General features: G+C 43.9%; 2 long non-coding RNA genes across 3 annotated transcripts in view; both read left to right on the top strand.

Moving 5' to 3' along the window:
- Positions 1 to 9,673, top strand: part of LOC307181507 — a 58,746-nt gene extending 49,073 nt beyond the window's left edge. The window contains exons 3-4 of one of the 2 annotated variants that reach the window (XR_013826934.1): positions 3,281 to 3,370; positions 9,603 to 9,673. This is a non-coding gene — a long non-coding RNA (uncharacterized lncRNA). Of the gene's footprint in view, positions 1 to 3,280; positions 3,371 to 9,598 lie in introns of both variants that reach the window. The other variant, XR_013826935.1, reaches the window with a different exon arrangement.
- The window catches only part of LOC307181506, a 1,293,685-nt gene that overhangs the window by 1,067,771 nt on the left and 206,021 nt on the right, over positions 1 to 19,893 (top strand). The gene's annotated exons all lie outside the window — the stretch shown is intronic.

Genomic DNA, 19,893 nt, shown 5'->3' with positions numbered 1-19,893 from the left:
TTGGTTTTCTAAATTTGAGACCCTGTTCTGTTCTGTAATTCAGTTCCTGTGTAGCCAAGTTTACATTCCGTGTATTACTGATATCTTATGATGTTTCTTTTTCTGTGTGACTTATTTCAGTTAGAATCATCGTACCTGAATCCACTCATTATGCTGCTACGGGCCTGATGACATAGATTTCATTGCTGAGTGATACTGCATTGTACGTAAGTACCACAAGTTCTTTATCCATTTCTCACTTTCTGTGATATTGAACTTGTACGGTAAACGAGGTTCTTGTAAACAGAGGCGTCCCAAACTTTGGGGTGGCTTTGTCTTTTTGATTTTAATTTCCCTAAGCTATAGGACCATAAGTGGAAGTGCCCTAGGCTCTGTTGCTTTGTTTTTTAGATGTTTCAGGAAACACCATACACTTCTCCCGAGTGTCTGTTGGCAATTTACATCCCGCCCATCAGCATAACAAGGCTCCCAGTTCTCCATGGCTTGTCCTGCCTTTCTGGATTTTACACGTTTTTCAGGTGGCCCTTTTGACCGGGGGGAAGTGAGACTTCATTGTAGTGCAGATTTCCTTTTCAAGCTTGCTTGGTTGGCCAAAAAGGGCGTATGCGTTTTTTCCTGAATATATTCAGGAAAAAACGCATACGCCCTTTTTGGCCAAGTGCATCATTGTGGACGTTCTGCCTCTTTTCCTATGCTTTCAATGCAATTCCAGTCTACCTCCTGAAATCGGTTTCCTGTAGTTCTGCCCCGCTTTCAAGTCCTCTTGGCAGCCTGACTTCAGTATATTTTTGGACGATAGCTGTCATTTATAACTCTGCATGTTTGTGAATTACAGTGCCCCTGAGCTCCTTTCTTCAACTCACTTTCTTGTGACCTGGCCGCAACACCGCAGGATGGCTTCAGGCCCTAATCTGGTTCCGGCACGGCATGCTGAGCCTTTGGTTAATTCCTCTTCCTGGTGGGAAGTGAGAGTTAAATTTGCCCATCCAGACACCTCCAGCTAGTCTCTCATTGGTTCTCGCTATTCCTGTTCATCTTCCGCAGAAATTGCAAACTGGGCCAAACAGGAGGTTAAAGGGACTGACTCTCCAAGTCGGGAGAGTGTTAGTAAAGCATCTGGAATGTTGCACCCGAGTACCAGGGGAGGAAAACTGAGACATATGTGAACACGTCTCCCGATCACATGGTTGATCATACTCTAGGTTCCACATGCATGTTTTAGCTGAAGGAAGAATACCTTAAACCTGGGTAGTTGAAACCCGTGGAATGGGTACCATGCAATATGACTTCAAGGGGTCTTCATTTGCTCACCGAACCTCTCCAATCCTATCACTGCTGCGTTTATGCCCCTGTACACATGCTTGATTCTCTTTCGGAGACATAGCATTCCATAGGTTTTAAGATACTTACTAGTCAGGTACATTCTTAGGGGTTTAATATGCGGTGTTGAGTCCATTTTGTTGAGCAAGGAGTAGCTCTTGTCTATTCCATATTTGGCTAAAGGAACTTTATCTGTGCTCATTTCAATCTCTGGTTTCATGCAGCACCCCAACTCACCTTTACCCTTAAGCAAGCATAAGTTGGTTTTCTAAATTTGAGACCCTGTTCTGTTCTGTAATTCAGTTCCTGTGTAGCCAAGATTACATTCCGTGTATTACTGATATCTTATGATGTTTCTTTTTCTGTGTGACTTATTTCAGTTAGAATCATCGTACCTGAATCCACTCATTATGCTGCTACGGGCCTGATGACATAGATTTCATTGCTGAGTGATACTGCATTGTACGTAAGTACCACAAGTTCTTTATCCATTTTTCACTTTCTGTGATATTGAACTTGTACGGTAAACGAGGTTCTTGTAAACAGAGGCGTCCCAAACTTTGGGTTGGCTTTGTCTTTTTGATTTTAATTTCCCTAAGCTATAGGACCATAAGTGGAAGTGCCCTAGGCTCTGTTGCTTTGTTTTTTAGATGTTTCAGGAAACACCATACACTTCTCCCGAGTGGCTGTTGGCAATTTACATCCCGCCCATCAGCATAACAAGGCTCCCAGTTCTCCATGGCCTGTCCTGCCTTTCTGGATTTTACACATTTTTCAGGTGGCCCTTTTGACCGGGGGGAAGTGAGACTTCATTGTACTGCAGATTTCCTTTGCAAGCTTGCTTGGTTGGCCAAAAAGGGCGTATGCGTTTTTTCCTGAATATATTCAGGAAAAAACGCATACGCCCTTTTTGGCCAAGTGCATCATTGTGGACGTTCTGCCTCTTTTCCTATGCTTTCAATGCAATTCCAGTCTACCTCCTGAAATCGGTTTCCTGTAATTCTGCCCCGCTTTCAAGTCCTCTTGGCAGCCTGACTTCAGTATATTTTTGGACGATAGCTGTCATTTATAACTCTGCAGGTTTGTGAATTACAGTGCCCCTGAGCTCCTTTCTTCAACTCACTTTCTTGTGACCTGGCCGCAACACCGCAGGATGGCTTCAGGCCCTAATCTGGTTCCGGCATGGCACGCTGAGCCTTTGGTTAATTCCTCTTCCTGGTGGGAAATGAGAGTTAAATTTGCCCGTCCAGACACCTCCAGCTAGTCTCTCATTGGTTCTCGCTATTCCTGTTCATCTTCCGCAGAAATTGCAAACTGGGCCAAACAGGAGGTTAAAGGGACTGACTCTCCAAGTCGGGAGAGTGTTAGTAAAGCATCTGGAATGTTGCACCCGAGTACCAGGGTACGAAAACTGAGACATATTTGAACACGTCTCCCGATCACATGGTTGATCATACTCTAGGTTCCACATGCATGTTTTAGCTGAAGGAAGAATACCTTAAACCTGGGTAGTTGAAACCCGTGGAATGGGTACCATGCAATATGACTTCAAAGGGTCTTCATTTGCTCACCGAACCTCTCCAATCCTATCACTGCTGCGTTTATGCCCCTGTACACATGCTTGATTCTCTTTCGGAGACATAGCAATCCATAGGTTTTAAGATACTTACTAGTCAGGTACATTCTTAGGCGTTTAATATGCGGTGTTGAGTCCATTTTGTTGAGCAAGGAGTAGCTCTTGTCTATTCCATATTTGGCTAAAGGAACTTTATCTGTGCTCATTTCAATCTCTGGTTTCATGCAGCACCCCAACTCACCTTTACCCTTAAGCAAGCATAAGTTGGTTTTCTAAATTTGAGACCCTGTTCTGTTCTGTAATTCAGTTCCTGTGTCGCCAAGTTTACATTCCGTGTATTACTGATATCTTATGATGTTTCTTTTTCTGTGTGACTTATTTCAGTTAGAATCATCTTACCTGAATCCACTCATTATGCTGCTACGGGCCTGATGACATAGATTTCATTGCTGAGTGATACTGCATTGTACGTAAGTACCACAAGTTCTTTATCCATTTTTCACTTTCTGTGATATTGAACTTGTACGGTAAACGAGGTTCTTGTAAACAGAGGTGTCCCAAACTTTGGGGTGGCTTTGTCTTTTTGATTTTAATTTCCCTAAGCTATAGGACCATAAGTGGAAGTGCCCTAGGCTCTGTTGCTTTGTTTTTTAGATGTTTCAGGAAACACCATACACTTCTCCCGAGTGTCTGTTGGCAATTTACATCCCGCCCATCAGCATAACAAGGCTCCCAGTTCTCCATGGCCTGTCCTGCCTTTCTGGATTTTACACTTTTTTCAGATGGCCCTTTTGACCGGGGGGAAGTGAGACTTCATTGTAGTGCAGATTTCCTTTGCAAGCTTGCTTGGTTGGCCAAAAAGGGCGTATGCGTTTTTTCCTGAATATATTCAGGAAAAAACGCATACGCCCTTTTTGGCCAAGTGCATCATTGTGGACGTTCTGCCTCTTTTCCTATGCTTTCAATGCAATTCCAGTCTACCTCCTGAAATCGGTTTCCTGTAATTCTGACCCGCTTTCAAGTCCTCTTGGCATCCTGACTTCAGTATATTTTTGGACGATAGCTGTCATTTATAACTCTGCAGGTTTGTGAATTACAGTGCCCCTGAGCTCCTTTCTTCAACTCACTTTCTTGTGACCTGGCCGCAACACCGCAGGATGGCTTCAGGCCCTAATCTGGTTCCGGCACGGCACGCTGAGCCTTTGGTTAATTCCTCTTCCTGGTGGGAAATGAGAGTTAAATTTGCCCGTCCAGACACCTCCAGCTAGTCTCTCATTGGTTCTCGCTATTCCTGTTCATCTTCCGCAGAAATTGCAAACTGGGCCAAACAGGAGGTTAAAGGGACTGACTCTCCAAGTCGGGAGAGTGTTAGTAAAGCGTCTGGAATGTTGCACCCGAGTACCAGGGGAGGAAAACTGAGACATATTTGAACACGTCTCCCGATCACATGGTTGATCATACTCTAGGTTCCACATGCATGTTTTAGCTGAAGGAAGAATACCTTAAACCTGGGTAGTTGAAACCCGTGGAATGGGTACCATGCAATATGACTTCAAAGGGTCTTCATTTGCTCACCGAACCTCTCCAATCCTATCACTGCTGCGTTTATGCCCCTGTACACATGCTTGATTCTCTTTCGGAGACATAGCAATCCATAGGTTTTAAGATACTTACTAGTCAGGTACATTCTTAGGCGTTTAATATGCGGTGTTGAGTCCATTTCGTTGAGCAAGGAGTAGCTCTTGTCTATTCCATATTTGGCTAAAGGAACTTTATCTGTGCTCATTTCAATCTCTGGTTTCATGCAGCACCCCAACTCACCTTTCCCCTTAAGCAAGCATAGGTTGGTTTTCTAAATTTGAGACCCTGTTCTGTTCTGTAATTCAGTTCCTGTGTAGCCAAGTTTACATTCCGTGTATTACTGATATCTTATGATGTTTCTTTTTCTGTGTGACTTATTTCAGTTAGAATCATCGTACCTGAATCCACTCATTATGCTGCTACGGGTCTGATGACATAGATTTCATTGCTGAGTGATACTGCATTGTACGTAAGTACCACAAGTTCTTTATCCATTTTTCACTTTCTGTGATATTGAACTTGTACGGTAAACGAGGTTCTTGTAAACAGAGGCGTCCCAAACTTTGGGGTGGCTTTGTCTTTTTGATTTTAATTTCCCTAAGCTATAGGACCATAAGTGGAAGTGCCCTAGGCTCTGTTCCTTTGTTTTTTAGATGTTTCAGGAAACACCATACACTTCTCCCGAGTGTCTGTTGGCAATTTACATCCCGCCCATCAGCATAACAAGGCTCCCAGTTCTCAGGGCCTGTCCTGCCTTTCTGGATTTTACACATTTTTCAGATGGCCCTTTTGACCGGGGGGAAGTGAGACTTCATTGTAGTGCAGATTTCCTTTGCAAGCTTGCTTGGTTGGCCAAAAAGGGCGTATGCGTTTTTTCCTGAATATATTCAGGAAAAAACGCATACGCCCTTTTTGGCCAAGTGCATCATTGTGGACGTTCTGCCTCTTTTCCTATGCTTTCAATGCAATTCCAGTCTACCTCCTGAAATCGGTTTCCTGCAATTCTGCCCCGCTTTCAAGTCCTCTTGACAGCCTGACTTCAGTATATTTTTGGACGATAGCTGTCATTTATAACTCTGCATGTTTGTGAATTACAGTGCCCCTGAGCTCCTTTCGTCAACTCGCCTTCTTGTGACCTGGCCGCAACACCGCAGGATGGCTTCAGGCCCTAATCTGGTTCCGGCATGGTACGCTGTGCCTTTGGTTAATTCCTCTTCCTGGTGGGAAATGAGAGTTAAATTTGCCCGTCCAGACACCTCCAGCTAGTCTCTCATTGGTTCTCGCTATTCCTGTTCATCTTCCGCAGAAATTGCAAATTGGGCCAAACAGGAGGTTAAAGGGACTGACTCTCCAAGTCGGGAGAGTGTTAGTAAAGCGTCTGGAATGTTGCACCCGAGTACCAGGGTACGGAAACTGAGACATATTTGAACACGTCTCCCGATCACATGGTTGATCATACTCTAGGTTCCACATGCATGTTTTAGCTGAAGGAAGAATACCTTAAACCTGGGTAGTTGAAACCCGTGGAATGGGTACCATGCAATATGACTTCAAAGGGTCTTCATTTGCTCACCGAACCTCTCCAATCCTATCACTGCTGCGTTTATGCCCCTGTACACATGCTTGATTCTCTTTCGGAGACATAGCAATCCATAGGTTTTAAGATACTTACTAGTCAGGTACATTCTTAGGCGTTTAATATGCGGTGTTGAGTCCATTTCGTTGAGCAAGGAGTAGCTCTTGTCTATTCCATATTTGGCTAAAGGAACTTTATCTGTGCTCATTTCAATCTCTGGTTTCATGCAGCACCCCAACTCACCTTTACCCTTAAGCAAGCATAAGTTGGTTTTCTAAATTTGAGACCCTGTTCTGTTCTGTAATTCAGTTCCTGTGTAGCCAAGTTTACATTCCGTGTATTAGTGATACCTTATGATGTTTCTTTTTCTGTGTGACTTATTTCAGTTAGAATCATCGTACCTGAATCCACTCATTATGCTGCTACGGGCCTGATGACATAGATTTCATTGCTGAGTGATACTGCATTGTACGTAAGTACCACAAGTTCTTTATCCATTTTTCACTTTCTGTGATATTGAACTTGTACGGTAAACGAGGTTCTTGTAAACAGAGGCGTCCCAAACTTTGGGGTGGCTTTGTCTTTTTGATTTTAATTTCCCTAAGCTATAGGACCATAAGTGGAAGTGCCCTAGGCTCTGATGCTTTGTTTTCTAGATGTTTCAGGAAACACCATACACTTCTCCCGAGTGTCTGTTGGCAATTTACATCCCGCCCATCAGCATAACAAGGCTCCCAGTTCTCCATGGCCTGTCCTGCCTTTCTGGATTTTACACTTTTTTCAGATGGCCCTTTTGAGCAGGGGGAAGTGAGACTTCATTGTAGTGCAGATTTCCTTTGCAAGCTTGCTTGGTTGGCCAAAAAGGGCGTATGCGTTTTTTCCTGAATATATTCAGGAAAAAACGAATACGCCCTTTTTGGCCAAGTGCATCATTGTGGACGTTCTGCCTCTTTTCCTATGCTTTCAATGCAATTCCAGTCTACCTCCTGAAATCGGTTTCCTGCAATTCTGCCCCGCTTTCAAGTCCTCTTGGCAGCCTGACTTCAGTATATTTTTGGACAATAGCTGTCATTTATAACTCTGCATGTTTGTGAATTACAGTGCCCCTGAGCTCCTTTCTTCAACTCGCTTTCTTGTGACCTGGCCGCAACACCGCAGGATGGCTTCAGGCCCTAATCTGGTTCCGGCACGGCACGCTGAGCCTTTGGTTAATTCCTCTTCCTGGTGGGAAATGAGAGTTAAATTTGCCCGTCCAGACACCTCCAGCTAGTCTCTCATTGGTTCTCGCTATTCCTGTTCATCTTCCGCAGAAATTGCAAACTGGGCCAAACAGGAGGTTAAAGGGACTGAATCTCCAAGTCGGGAGAGTGTTAGTAAAGCGTCTGGAATGTTGCACCCGAGTACCAGGGTACGAAAACTGAGACATATTTGAACACGTCTCCCGATCACATGGTTGATCATACTCTAGGTTCCACATGCATGTTTTAGCTGAAGGAAGAATACCTTAAACCTGAGTAGTTGAAACCCGTGGAATGGGTACCATGCAATATGACTTCAAAGGGTCTTCATTTGCTCACCGAACCTCTCCAATCCTATCACTGCTGCGTTTATGCCCCTGTACATGTGCTTGATTCTCTTTCGGAGACATAGCAATCCATAGGTTTTAAGATACTTACTAGTCAGGTACATTCTTAGGCGTTTAATATGCAGTGTTGAGTCCATTTCGTTGAGCAAGGAGTAGCTCTTGTCTATTCCATATTTGGCTAAAGAACATTATCTGTGCTCATTTCAATCTCTGGTTTCATGCAGCACCCCAACGCACCTTTACCCTTAAGCAAGCATAAGTTGGTTTTCTAAATTTGAGACCCTGCTCTGTTCTGTAATTCAGTTCCTGTGTAGCCAAGTTTACATTCCGTGTATTACTGATACCTTATGATGTTTCTTTTTCTGTGTGACTTATTTCAGTTAGAATCATCGTACATGAATCCACTCATTATGCTGCTACGGGCCTGATGACATAGATTTCATTGCTGAGTGATACTGCATTGTACGTAAGTACCACAAGTTCTTTATCCATTTTTCACTTTCTGTGATATTGAACTTGTACGGTAAACGAGGTTCTTGTAAACAGAGGCGTCCCAGACTTTGGGGTGGCTTTGTCTTTTTGATTTTAATTTCCCTAAGCTATAGGACCATAAGTGGAAGTGCCCTAGGCTCTGTTGCTTTGTTTTTTAGATGTTTCAGGAAACACCATACACTTCTCCGGAGTGTCTGTTGGCAATTTACATCCCGCCCATCAGCATAACAAGGCTCCCAGTTCTCCATGGCCTGTCCTGCCTTTCTGGATTTTACACTTTTTTCAGATGGCCCTTTTGACCGGGGGGAAGTGAGACTTCATTGTAGTGCAGATTTCCTTTGCAAGCTTGCTTGGTTGGCCAAAAAGGGCGTATGCGTTTTTTCCTGAATATATTCAGGAAAAAACGCATACGCCCTTTTTGGCCAAGTGCATCATTGTGGACGTTCTGCCTCTTTTCCTATGCTTTCAATGCAATTCCAGTCTACCTCCTGAAATCGGTTTCCTGTAATTCTGCCCCGCTTTCAAGTCCTCTTGGCAGCCTGACTTCAGTATATTTTTGGACGATAGCTGTCATTTATAACTCTGCAGGTTTGTGAATTACAGTGCCCCTGAGCTCCTTTCTTCAACTCACTTTCTTGTGACCTGGCCGCAACACCGCAGGATGGCTTCAGGCCCTAATCTGGTTCCGGCATGGCACGCTGAGCCTTTGGTTAATTCCTCTTCCTGGTGGGAAATGAGAGTTAAATTTGCCCGTCCAGACACCTCCAGCTAGTCTCTCATTGGTTCTCGCTATTCCTGTTCATCTTCCGCAGAAATTGCAAACTGGGCCAAACAGGAGGTTAAAGGGACTGACTCTCCAAGTCGGGAGAGTGTTAGTAAAGCATCTGGAATGTTGCACCCGAGTACCAGGGTACGAAAACTGAGACATATTTGAACACGTCTCCCGATCACATGGTTGATCATACTCTAGGTTCCACATGCATGTTTTAGCTGAAGGAAGAATACCTTAAACCTGGGTAGTTGAAACCCGTGGAATGGGTACCATGCAATATGACTTCAAAGGGTCTTCATTTGCTCACCGAACCTCTCCAATCCTATCACTGCTGCGTTTATGCCCCTGTACACATGCTTGATTCTCTTTCGGAGACATAGCAATCCATAGGTTTTAAGATACTTACTAGTCAGGTACATTCTTAGGCGTTTAATATGCGGTGTTGAGTCCATTTTGTTGAGCAAGGAGTAGCTCTTGTCTATTCCATATTTGGCTAAAGGAACTTTATCTGTGCTCATTTCAATCTCTGGTTTCATGCAGCACCCCAACTCACCTTTACCCTTAAGCAAGCATAAGTTGGTTTTCTAAATTTGAGACCCTGTTCTGTTCTGTAATTCAGTTCCTGTGTCGCCAAGTTTACATTCCGTGTATTACTGATATCTTATGATGTTTCTTTTTCTGTGTGACTTATTTCAGTTAGAATCATCTTACCTGAATCCACTCATTATGCTGCTACGGGCCTGATGACATAGATTTCATTGCTGAGTGATACTGCATTGTACGTAAGTACCACAAGTTCTTTATCCATTTTTCACTTTCTGTGATATTGAACTTGTACGGTAAACGAGGTTCTTGTAAACAGAGGTGTCCCAAACTTTGGGGTGGCTTTGTCTTTTTGATTTTAATTTCCCTAAGCTATAGGACCATAAGTGGAAGTGCCCTAGGCTCTGTTGCTTTGTTTTTTAGATGTTTCAGGAAACACCATACACTTCTCCCGAGTGTCTGTTGGCAATTTACATCCCGCCCATCAGCATAACAAGGCTCCCAGTTCTCCATGGCCTGTCCTGCCTTTCTGGATTTTACACTTTTTTCAGATGGCCCTTTTGACCGGGGGGAAGTGAGACTTCATTGTAGTGCAGATTTCCTTTGCAAGCTTGCTTGGTTGGCCAAAAAGGGCGTATGCGTTTTTTCCTGAATATATTCAGGAAAAAACGCATACGCCCTTTTTGGCCAAGTGCATCATTGTGGACGTTCTGCCTCTTTTCCTATGCTTTCAATGCAATTCCAGTCTACCTCCTGAAATCGGTTTCCTGTAATTCTGACCCGCTTTCAAGTCCTCTTGGCATCCTGACTTCAGTATATTTTTGGACGATAGCTGTCATTTATAACTCTGCAGGTTTGTGAATTACAGTGCCCCTGAGCTCCTTTCTTCAACTCACTTTCTTGTGACCTGGCCGCAACACCGCAGGATGGCTTCAGGCCCTAATCTGGTTCCGGCACGGCACGCTGAGCCTTTGGTTAATTCCTCTTCCTGGTGGGAAATGAGAGTTAAATTTGCCCGTCCAGACACCTCCAGCTAGTCTCTCATTGGTTCTCGCTATTCCTGTTCATCTTCCGCAGAAATTGCAAACTGGGCCAAACAGGAGGTTAAAGGGACTGACTCTCCAAGTCGGGAGAGTGTTAGTAAAGCGTCTGGAATGTTGCACCCGAGTACCAGGGGAGGAAAACTGAGACATATTTGAACACGTCTCCCGATCACATGGTTGATCATACTCTAGGTTCCACATGCATGTTTTAGCTGAAGGAAGAATACCTTAAACCTGGGTAGTTGAAACCCGTGGAATGGGTACCATGCAATATGACTTCAAAGGGTCTTCATTTGCTCACCGAACCTCTCCAATCCTATCACTGCTGCGTTTATGCCCCTGTACACATGCTTGATTCTCTTTCGGAGACATAGCAATCCATAGGTTTTAAGATACTTACTAGTCAGGTACATTCTTAGGCGTTTAATATGCGGTGTTGAGTCCATTTCGTTGAGCAAGGAGTAGCTCTTGTCTATTCCATATTTGGCTAAAGGAACTTTATCTGTGCTCATTTCAATCTCTGGTTTCATGCAGCACCCCAACTCACCTTTCCCCTTAAGCAAGCATAGGTTGGTTTTCTAAATTTGAGACCCTGTTCTGTTCTGTAATTCAGTTCCTGTGTAGCCAAGTTTACATTCCGTGTATTACTGATATCTTATGATGTTTCTTTTTCTGTGTGACTTATTTCAGTTAGAATCATCGTACCTGAATCCACTCATTATGCTGCTACGGGTCTGATGACATAGATTTCATTGCTGAGTGATACTGCATTGTACGTAAGTACCACAAGTTCTTTATCCATTTTTCACTTTCTGTGATATTGAACTTGTACGGTAAACGAGGTTCTTGTAAACAGAGGCGTCCCAAACTTTGGGGTGGCTTTGTCTTTTTGATTTTAATTTCCCTAAGCTATAGGACCATAAGTGGAAGTGCCCTAGGCTCTGTTCCTTTGTTTTTTAGATGTTTCAGGAAACACCATACACTTCTCCCGAGTGTCTGTTGGCAATTTACATCCCGCCCATCAGCATAACAAGGCTCCCAGTTCTCAGGGCCTGTCCTGCCTTTCTGGATTTTACACATTTTTCAGATGGCCCTTTTGACCGGGGGGAAGTGAGACTTCATTGTAGTGCAGATTTCCTTTGCAAGCTTGCTTGGTTGGCCAAAAAGGGCGTATGCGTTTTTTCCTGAATATATTCAGGAAAAAACGAATACGCCCTTTTTGGCCAAGTGCATCATTGTGGACGTTCTGCCTCTTTTCCTATGCTTTCAATGCAATTCCAGTCTACCTCCTGAAATCGGTTTCCTGCAATTCTGCCCCGCTTTCAAGTCCTCTTGGCAGCCTGACTTCAGTATATTTTTGGACAATAGCTGTCATTTATAACTCTGCATGTTTGTGAATTACAGTGCCCCTGAGCTCCTTTCTTCAACTCGCTTTCTTGTGACCTGGCCGCAACACCGCAGGATGGCTTCAGGCCCTAATCTGGTTCCGGCACGGCACGCTGAGCCTTTGGTTAATTCCTCTTCCTGGTGGGAAATGAGAGTTAAATTTGCCCGTCCAGACACCTCCAGCTAGTCTCTCATTGGTTCTCGCTATTCCTGTTCATCTTCCGCAGAAATTGCAAACTGGGCCAAACAGGAGGTTAAAGGGACTGAATCTCCAAGTCGGGAGAGTGTTAGTAAAGCGTCTGGAATGTTGCACCCGAGTACCAGGGTACGAAAACTGAGACATATTTGAACACGTCTCCCGATCACATGGTTGATCATACTCTAGGTTCCACATGCATGTTTTAGCTGAAGGAAGAATACCTTAAACCTGAGTAGTTGAAACCCGTGGAATGGGTACCATGCAATATGACTTCAAAGGGTCTTCATTTGCTCACCGAACCTCTCCAATCCTATCACTGCTGCGTTTATGCCCCTGTACATGTGCTTGATTCTCTTTCGGAGACATAGCAATCCATAGGTTTTAAGATACTTACTAGTCAGGTACATTCTTAGGCGTTTAATATGCAGTGTTGAGTCCATTTCGTTGAGCAAGGAGTAGCTCTTGTCTATTCCATATTTGGCTAAAGAACATTATCTGTGCTCATTTCAATCTCTGGTTTCATGCAGCACCCCAACGCACCTTTACCCTTAAGCAAGCATAAGTTGGTTTTCTAAATTTGAGACCCTGCTCTGTTCTGTAATTCAGTTCCTGTGTAGCCAAGTTTACATTCCGTGTATTACTGATACCTTATGATGTTTCTTTTTCTGTGTGACTTATTTCAGTTAGAATCATCGTACATGAATCCACTCATTATGCTGCTACGGGCCTGATGACATAGATTTCATTGCTGAGTGATACTGCATTGTACGTAAGTACCACAAGTTCTTTATCCATTTTTCACTTTCTGTGATATTGAACTTGTACGGTAAACGAGGTTCTTGTAAACAGAGGCGTCCCAGACTTTGGGGTGGCTTTGTCTTTTTGATTTTAATTTCCCTAAGCTATAGGACCATAAGTGGAAGTGCCCTAGGCTCTGTTGCTTTGTTTTTTAGATGTTTCAGGAAACACCATACACTTCTCCGGAGTGTCTGTTGGCAATTTACATCCCGCCCATCAGCATAACAAGGCTCCCAGTTCTCCATGGCCTGTCCTGCCTTTCTGGATTTTACACTTTTTTCAGATGGCCCTTTTGACCGGGGGGAAGTGAGACTTCATTGTAGTGCAGATTTCCTTTGCAAGCTTGCTTGGTTGGCCAAAAAGGGCGTATGCGTTTTTTCCTGAATATATTCAGGAAAAAACGCATACGCCCTTTTTGGCCAAGTGCATCATTGTGGACGTTCTGCCTCTTTTCCTATGCTTTCAATGCAATTCCAGTCTACCTCCTGAAATCGGTTTCCTGCAATTCTGCCCCGCTTTCAAGTCCTCTTGACAGCCTGACTTCAGTATATTTTTGGACGATAGCTGTCATTTATAACTCTGCAGGTTTGTGAATTACAGTGCCCCTGAGCTCCTTTCTTCAACTCGCTTTCTTGTGACCTGGCCGCAACACCGCAGGATGGCTTCAGGCCCTAATCTGGTTCCGGCACGGCACGCTGAGCCTTTGGTTAATTCCTCTTCCTGGTGGGAAATGAGAGTTAAATTTGCCCGTCCAGACACCTCCAGCTAGTCTCTCATTGGTTCTCGCTATTCCTGTTCATCTTCCGCAGAAATTGCAAACTGGGCCAAAGAGGAGGTTAAAGGGACTGACTCTCCAAGTCGGGAGAGTGTTAGTAAAGCGTCTGGAATGTTGCAGCCGAGTACCAGGGTACGAAAACTGAGACATATTTGAACACGTCTCCTGATCACATGGTTGATCATACTCTAGGTTCCACATGCATGTTTTAGCTGAAGGAAGAATACCTTAAACCTGGGTAGTTGAAACCCGTGGAATGGGTACCATGCAATATGACTTCAAAGGGTCTTCATTTGCTCACCGAACCTCTCCAATCCTATCACTGCTGCGTTTATGCCCCTGTACACATGCTTGATTCTCTTTCGGAGACATAGCAATCCATATGTTTTAAGATACTTACTAGTCAGGTACATTCTTAGGCGTTTAATATGGGGTGTTGAGTCCATTTCGTTGAGCAAGGAGTAGCTCTTGTCTATTCCATATTTGGCTAATGGAACTTTATCTGTGCTCATTTCAATATCTGGTTTCATGCAGCACCCCAACTCACCTTTCCCCTTAAGCAAGCATAAGTTGGTTTTCTAAATTTGAGACCCTGTTCTGTTTTGTAATTCAGTTCCTGTGTAGCCAAGTTTACATTCCGTGTATTACTGATATCTTATGATGTTTCTTTTTCTGTGTGACTTATTTCAGTTAGAATCATCGTACCTGAATCCACTCATTATGCTGGTACGGGTCTGATGACATAGATTTCATTACTGAGTGATACTGCATTGTACGTAAGTACCACAAGTTCTTTATCCATTTTTCACTTTCTGTGATATTGAACTTGTACGGTAAACGCGGTTCTTGTAAACAGAGGCGTCCCAAACTTTGGGGTGGCTTTGTCTTTTTGATTTTAATTTCCCTAAGCTATAGGACCATAAGTGGAAGTGCCCTAAGCTCTGTTGCTTTGTTTTTTAGATGTTTCAGGAAACACCATACACTTCTCCTGAGTGTCTGTTGGCAATTTACATCCCGCCAATCAGCATAACAAGGCTCCCAGTTCTCCATGGCCTGTCCTGCCTTTCTGGATTTTACACTTTTTTCAGATGGCCCTTTTGACCGGGGGGAAGTGAGACTTCATTGTAGTGCAGATTTCCTTTGCAAGCTTGCTTGGTTGGCCAAAAAGGGCGTATGCGTTTTTTCCTGAATATATTCAGGAAAAAACGCATACGCCCTTTTTGGCCAAGTGCATCATTGTGGACGTTCTGCCTCTTTTCCTATGCTTTCAATGCAATTCCAGTCTACCTCCTGAAATCGGTTTCCTGCAATTCTGCCCCGCTTTCAAGTCCTCTTGGCAGCCTGACTTCAGTATATTTTTGGACGGTAGCTGTCATTTATAACTCTGCATGTTTGTGAATTACAGTGCCCCTGAGCTCCTTTCTTCAACTCGCTTTCTTGTGACCTGGCCGCAACACCACAGGATGGCTTCAGGCCCTAATCTGGTTCCGGCACGGCACGCTGTGCCTTTGGTTAATTCCTCTTCCTGGTGGGAAATGAGAGTTAAATTTGCCCGTCCAGACACCTCCAGCTAGTCTCTCATTGGTTCTCGCTATTCCTGTTCATCTTCCGCAGAAATTGCAAACTGGGCCAAAGAGGAGTTTAAAGGGACTGACTCTCCAAGTCGGGAGAGTGTTAGTAAAGCGTCTGGAATGTTGCACCCGAGTACCAGGGTACGAAAACTGAGACATATTTGAACACGTCTCCTGATCACATGGTTGATCATACTCTAGGTTCCACATGCATGTTTTAGCTGAAGGAAGAATACCTTAAACCTGGGTAGTTGAAACCCGTGGAATGGGTACCATGCAATATGACTTCAAAGGGTCTTCATTTGCTCACCGAACTTCTCCAATCCTATCACTGCTGCGTTTATGCCCCTGTACACATGCTTGATTCTCTTTTGGAGACATAGCAATCCATAGGTTTTAAGATACTTACTAGTCAGGTACATTCTTAGGCGTTTAATATGCGGTGTTGAGTCCATTTCGTTGAGCAAGGAGTAGCTCTTGTCTATTCCATATTTGGCTAAAGGAACTTTATCTGTGCTCATTTCAATCTCTGGTTTCATGCAGCACCCCAACTCACCTTTACCCTTAAGCAAGCATAAGTTGGTTTTCTAAATTTGAGACCCTGTTCTGTTCTGTAATTCAGTTCCTGTGTAGCCAAGTTTACATTCCGTGTATTACTGATATCTTATGATGTTTCTTTTTCTGTGTGACTTATTTCAGTTAGAATCATCGTACCTGAATCCACTCATTATGCTGCTACGGGCCTGATGACATAGATTTCATTGCTGAGTGATACTGCATTGTACGTAAGTACCACAAGTTCTTTATCCATTTTTCACTTTCTGTGATATTGAACTTGTACGGTAAACGAGGTTCTTGTAAACAGAGGCGTCCCAAACTTTGGGGTGGCTTTGTCTTTTTGATTTTAATTTCCCTAAGCTATAGGACCATAAGTGGAAGTGCCCTAGGCTCTGTTGCTTTGTTTTTTAGATGTTTCAGGAAACACCATACACTTCTCCCGAGTGTCTGTTGGCAATTTACATCCCGCCCATCAGCATAACAAGGCTCCCAGTTCTCCATGGCCTGTCCTGCCTTTCTGGATTTTACACTTTTTTCAGATGGCCCTTTTGACCGGGGGGAAGTGAGACTTCATTGTAGTGCAGATTTCCTTTGCAAGCTTGCTTGGTTGGCCAAAAAGGGCGTATGCGTTTTTTCCTGAATATATTCAGGAAAAAACGCATATGCCCTTTTTGGCCAAGTGCATCATTGTGGACGTTCTGCCTCTTTTCCTATGCTTTCAATGCAATTCCAGTCTACCTCCTGAAATCGGTTTCCTGCAATTCTGCCCCGCTTTCAAGTCCTCTTGGCAGCCTGACTTCAGTATATTTTTGGACGATAGCTGTCATTTATAACTCTGCATGTTTGTGAATTACAGTGCCCCTGAGCTCCTTTCTTCAACTCGCTTTCTTGTGACCTGGCCGCAACACCGCAGGATGGCTTCAGGCCCTAATCTGGTTCCGGCACGGCACGCTGTGCCTTTGGTTAATTCCTCTTCCTGGTGGGAAATGAGAGTTAAATTTGCCCGTCCAGACACCTCCAGCTAGTCTCTCATTTGTTCTCGCTATTCCTGTTCATCTTCCGCAGAAATTGCAAACTGGGCCAAACAGGAGGTTAAAGGGACTGAATCTCCAAGTCGGGAGAGTGTTAGTAAAGCGTCTGGAATGTTGCACCCGAGTACCAGGGTACGAAAACTGAGACATATTTGAACACGTCTCCCGATCACATGGTTGATCATACTCTAGGTTCCACATGCATGTTTTAGCTGAAGGAAGAATACCTTAAACCTGAGTAGTTGAAACCCGTGGAATGGGTACCATGCAATATGACTTCAAAGGGTCTTCATTTGCTCACCGAACCTCTCCAATCCTATCACTGCTGCGTTTATGCCCCTGTACATGTGCTTGATTCTCTTTCGGAGACATAGCAATCCATAGGTTTTAAGATACTTACTAGTCAGGTACATTCTTAGGCGTTTAATATGGGGTGTTGAGTCCATTTCGTTGAGCAAGGAGTAGCTCTTGTCTATTCCATATTTGGCTAATGGAACTTTATCTGTGCTCATTTCAATATCTGGTTTCATGCAGCACCCCAACTCACCTTTCCCCTTAAGCAAGCATAAGTTGGTTTTCTAAATTTGAGACCCTGTTCTGTTTTGTAATTCAGTTCCTGTGTAGCCAAGTTTACATTCCGTGTATTACTGATATCTTATGATGTTTCTTTTTCTGTGTGACTTATTTCAGTTAGAATCATCGTACCTGAATCCACTCATTATGCTGGTACGGGTCTGATGACATAGATTTCATTACTGAGTGATACTGCATTGTACGTAAGTACCACAAGTTCTTTATCCATTTTTCACTTTCTGTGATATTGAACTTGTACGGTAAACGCGGTTCTTGTAAACAGAGGCGTCCCAAACTTTGGGGTGGCTTTGTCTTTTTGATTTTAATTTCCCTAAGCTATAGGACCATAAGTGGAAGTGCCCTAAGCTCTGTTGCTTTGTTTTTTAGATGTTTCAGGAAACACCATACACTTCTCCTGAGTGTCTGTTGGCAATTTACATCCCGCCAATCAGCATAACAAGGCTCCCAGTTCTCCATGGCCTGTCCTGCCTTTCTGGATTTTACACTTTTTTCAGATGGCCCTTTTGACCGGGGGGAAGTGAGACTTCATTGTAGTGCAGATTTCCTTTGCAAGCTTGCTTGGTTGGCCAAAAAGGGCGTATGCGTTTTTTCCTGAATATATTCAGGAAAAAACGCATACGCCCTTTTTGGCCAAGTGCATCATTGTGGACGTTCTGCCTCTTTTCCTATGCTTTCAATGCAATTCCAGTCTACCTCCTGAAATCGGTTTCCTGCAATTCTGCCCCGCTTTCAAGTCCTCTTGGCAGCCTGACTTCAGTATATTTTTGGACGATAGCTGTCATTTATAACTCTGCATGTTTGTGAATTACAGTGCCCCTGAGCTCCTTTCTTCAACTCGCTTTCTTGTGACCTGGCCGCAACACCACAGGATGGCTTCAGGCCCTAATCTGGTTCCGGCACGGCACGCTGTGCCTTTGGTTAATTCCTCTTCCTGGTGGGAAATGAGAGTTAAATTTGCCCGTCCAGACACCTCCAGCTAGTCTCTCATTGGTTCTCGCTATTCCTGTTCATCTTCCGCAGAAATTGCAAACTGGGCCAAAGAGGAGTTTAAAGGGACTGACTCTCCAAGTCGGGAGAGTGTTAGTAAAGCGTCTGGAATGTTGCACCCGAGTACCAGGGTACGAAAACTGAGACATATTTGAACACGTCTCCTGATCACATGGTTGATCATACTCTAGGTTCCACATGCATGTTTTAGCTGAAGGAAGAATACCTTAAACCTGGGTAGTTGAAACCCGTGGAATGGGTACCATGCAATATGACTTCAAAGGGTCTTCATTTGCTCACCGAACTTCTCCAATCCTATCACTGCTGCGTTTATGCCCCTGTACACATGCTTGATTCTCTTTTGGAGACATAGCAATCCATAGGTTTTAAGATACTTACTAGTCAGGTACATTCTTAGGCGTTTAATATGCGGTGTTGAGTCCATTTCGTTGAGCAAGGAGTAGCTCTTGTCTATTCCATATTTGGCTAAAGGAACTTTATCTGTGCTCATTTCAATCTCTGGTTTCATGCAGCACCCCAACTCACCTTTACCCTTAAGCAAGCATAAGTTGGTTTTCTAAATTTGAGACCCTGTTCTGTTCTGTAATTCAGTTCCTGTGTAGCCAAGTTTACATTCCGTGTATTACTGATATCTTATGATGTTTCTTTTTCTGTGTGACTTATTTCAGTTAGAATCATCGTACCTGAATCCACTCATTATGCTGCTACGGGCCTGATGACATAGATTTCATTGCTGAGTGATACTGCATTGTACGTAAGTACCACAAGTTCTTTATCCATTTTTCACTTTCTGTGATATTGAACTTGTACGGTAAACGAGGTTCTTGTAAACAGAGGCGTCCCAAACTTTGGGGTGGCTTTGTCTTTTTGATTTTAATTTCCCTAAGCTATAGGACCATAAGTGGAAGTGCTCTAGGCTCTGTTGCTTTGTTTTTTAGATGTTTCAGGAAACACCATACACTTCTCCCGAGTGTCTGTTGGCAATTTACATCCCGCCCATCAGCATAACAAGGCTCCCAGTTCTCCATGGCCTGTCCTGCCTTTCTGGATTTTACACTTTTTTCAGATGGCCCTTTTGACCGGGGGGAAGTGAGACTTCATTGTAGTGCAGATTTCCTTTGCAAGCTTGCTTGGTTGGCCAAAAAGTGCGTATGCGTTTTTTCCTGAATATATTCAGGAAAAAACGCACACGCCCTTTTTGGCCAAGTGCATCATTGTGGACGTTCTGCCTCTTTTCCTATGCTTTCAATGCAATTCCAGTCTACCTCCTGAAATCGGTTTCCTGCAATTCTGCCCCGCTTTCAAGTCCTCTTGGCAGCCTGACTTCAGTATATTTTTGGACGATAGCTGTCATTTATAACTCTGCATGTTTGTGAATTACAGTGCCCCTGAGCTCCTTTCTTCAACTTGCTTTCTTGTGACCTGGCCGCAACACCGCAGGATGGCTTCAGGCCCTAATCTGGTTCCGGCACGGCACGCTGTGCC

This window comes from Stenella coeruleoalba, assembly GCF_951394435.1.
Source record: "Stenella coeruleoalba genome assembly, contig: scaffold_46, whole genome shotgun sequence".
NCBI classification, from domain to species: domain Eukaryota; kingdom Metazoa; phylum Chordata; class Mammalia; order Artiodactyla; family Delphinidae; genus Stenella; species Stenella coeruleoalba.
This window is presented reverse-complemented; position numbering and strand designations above follow the sequence as displayed.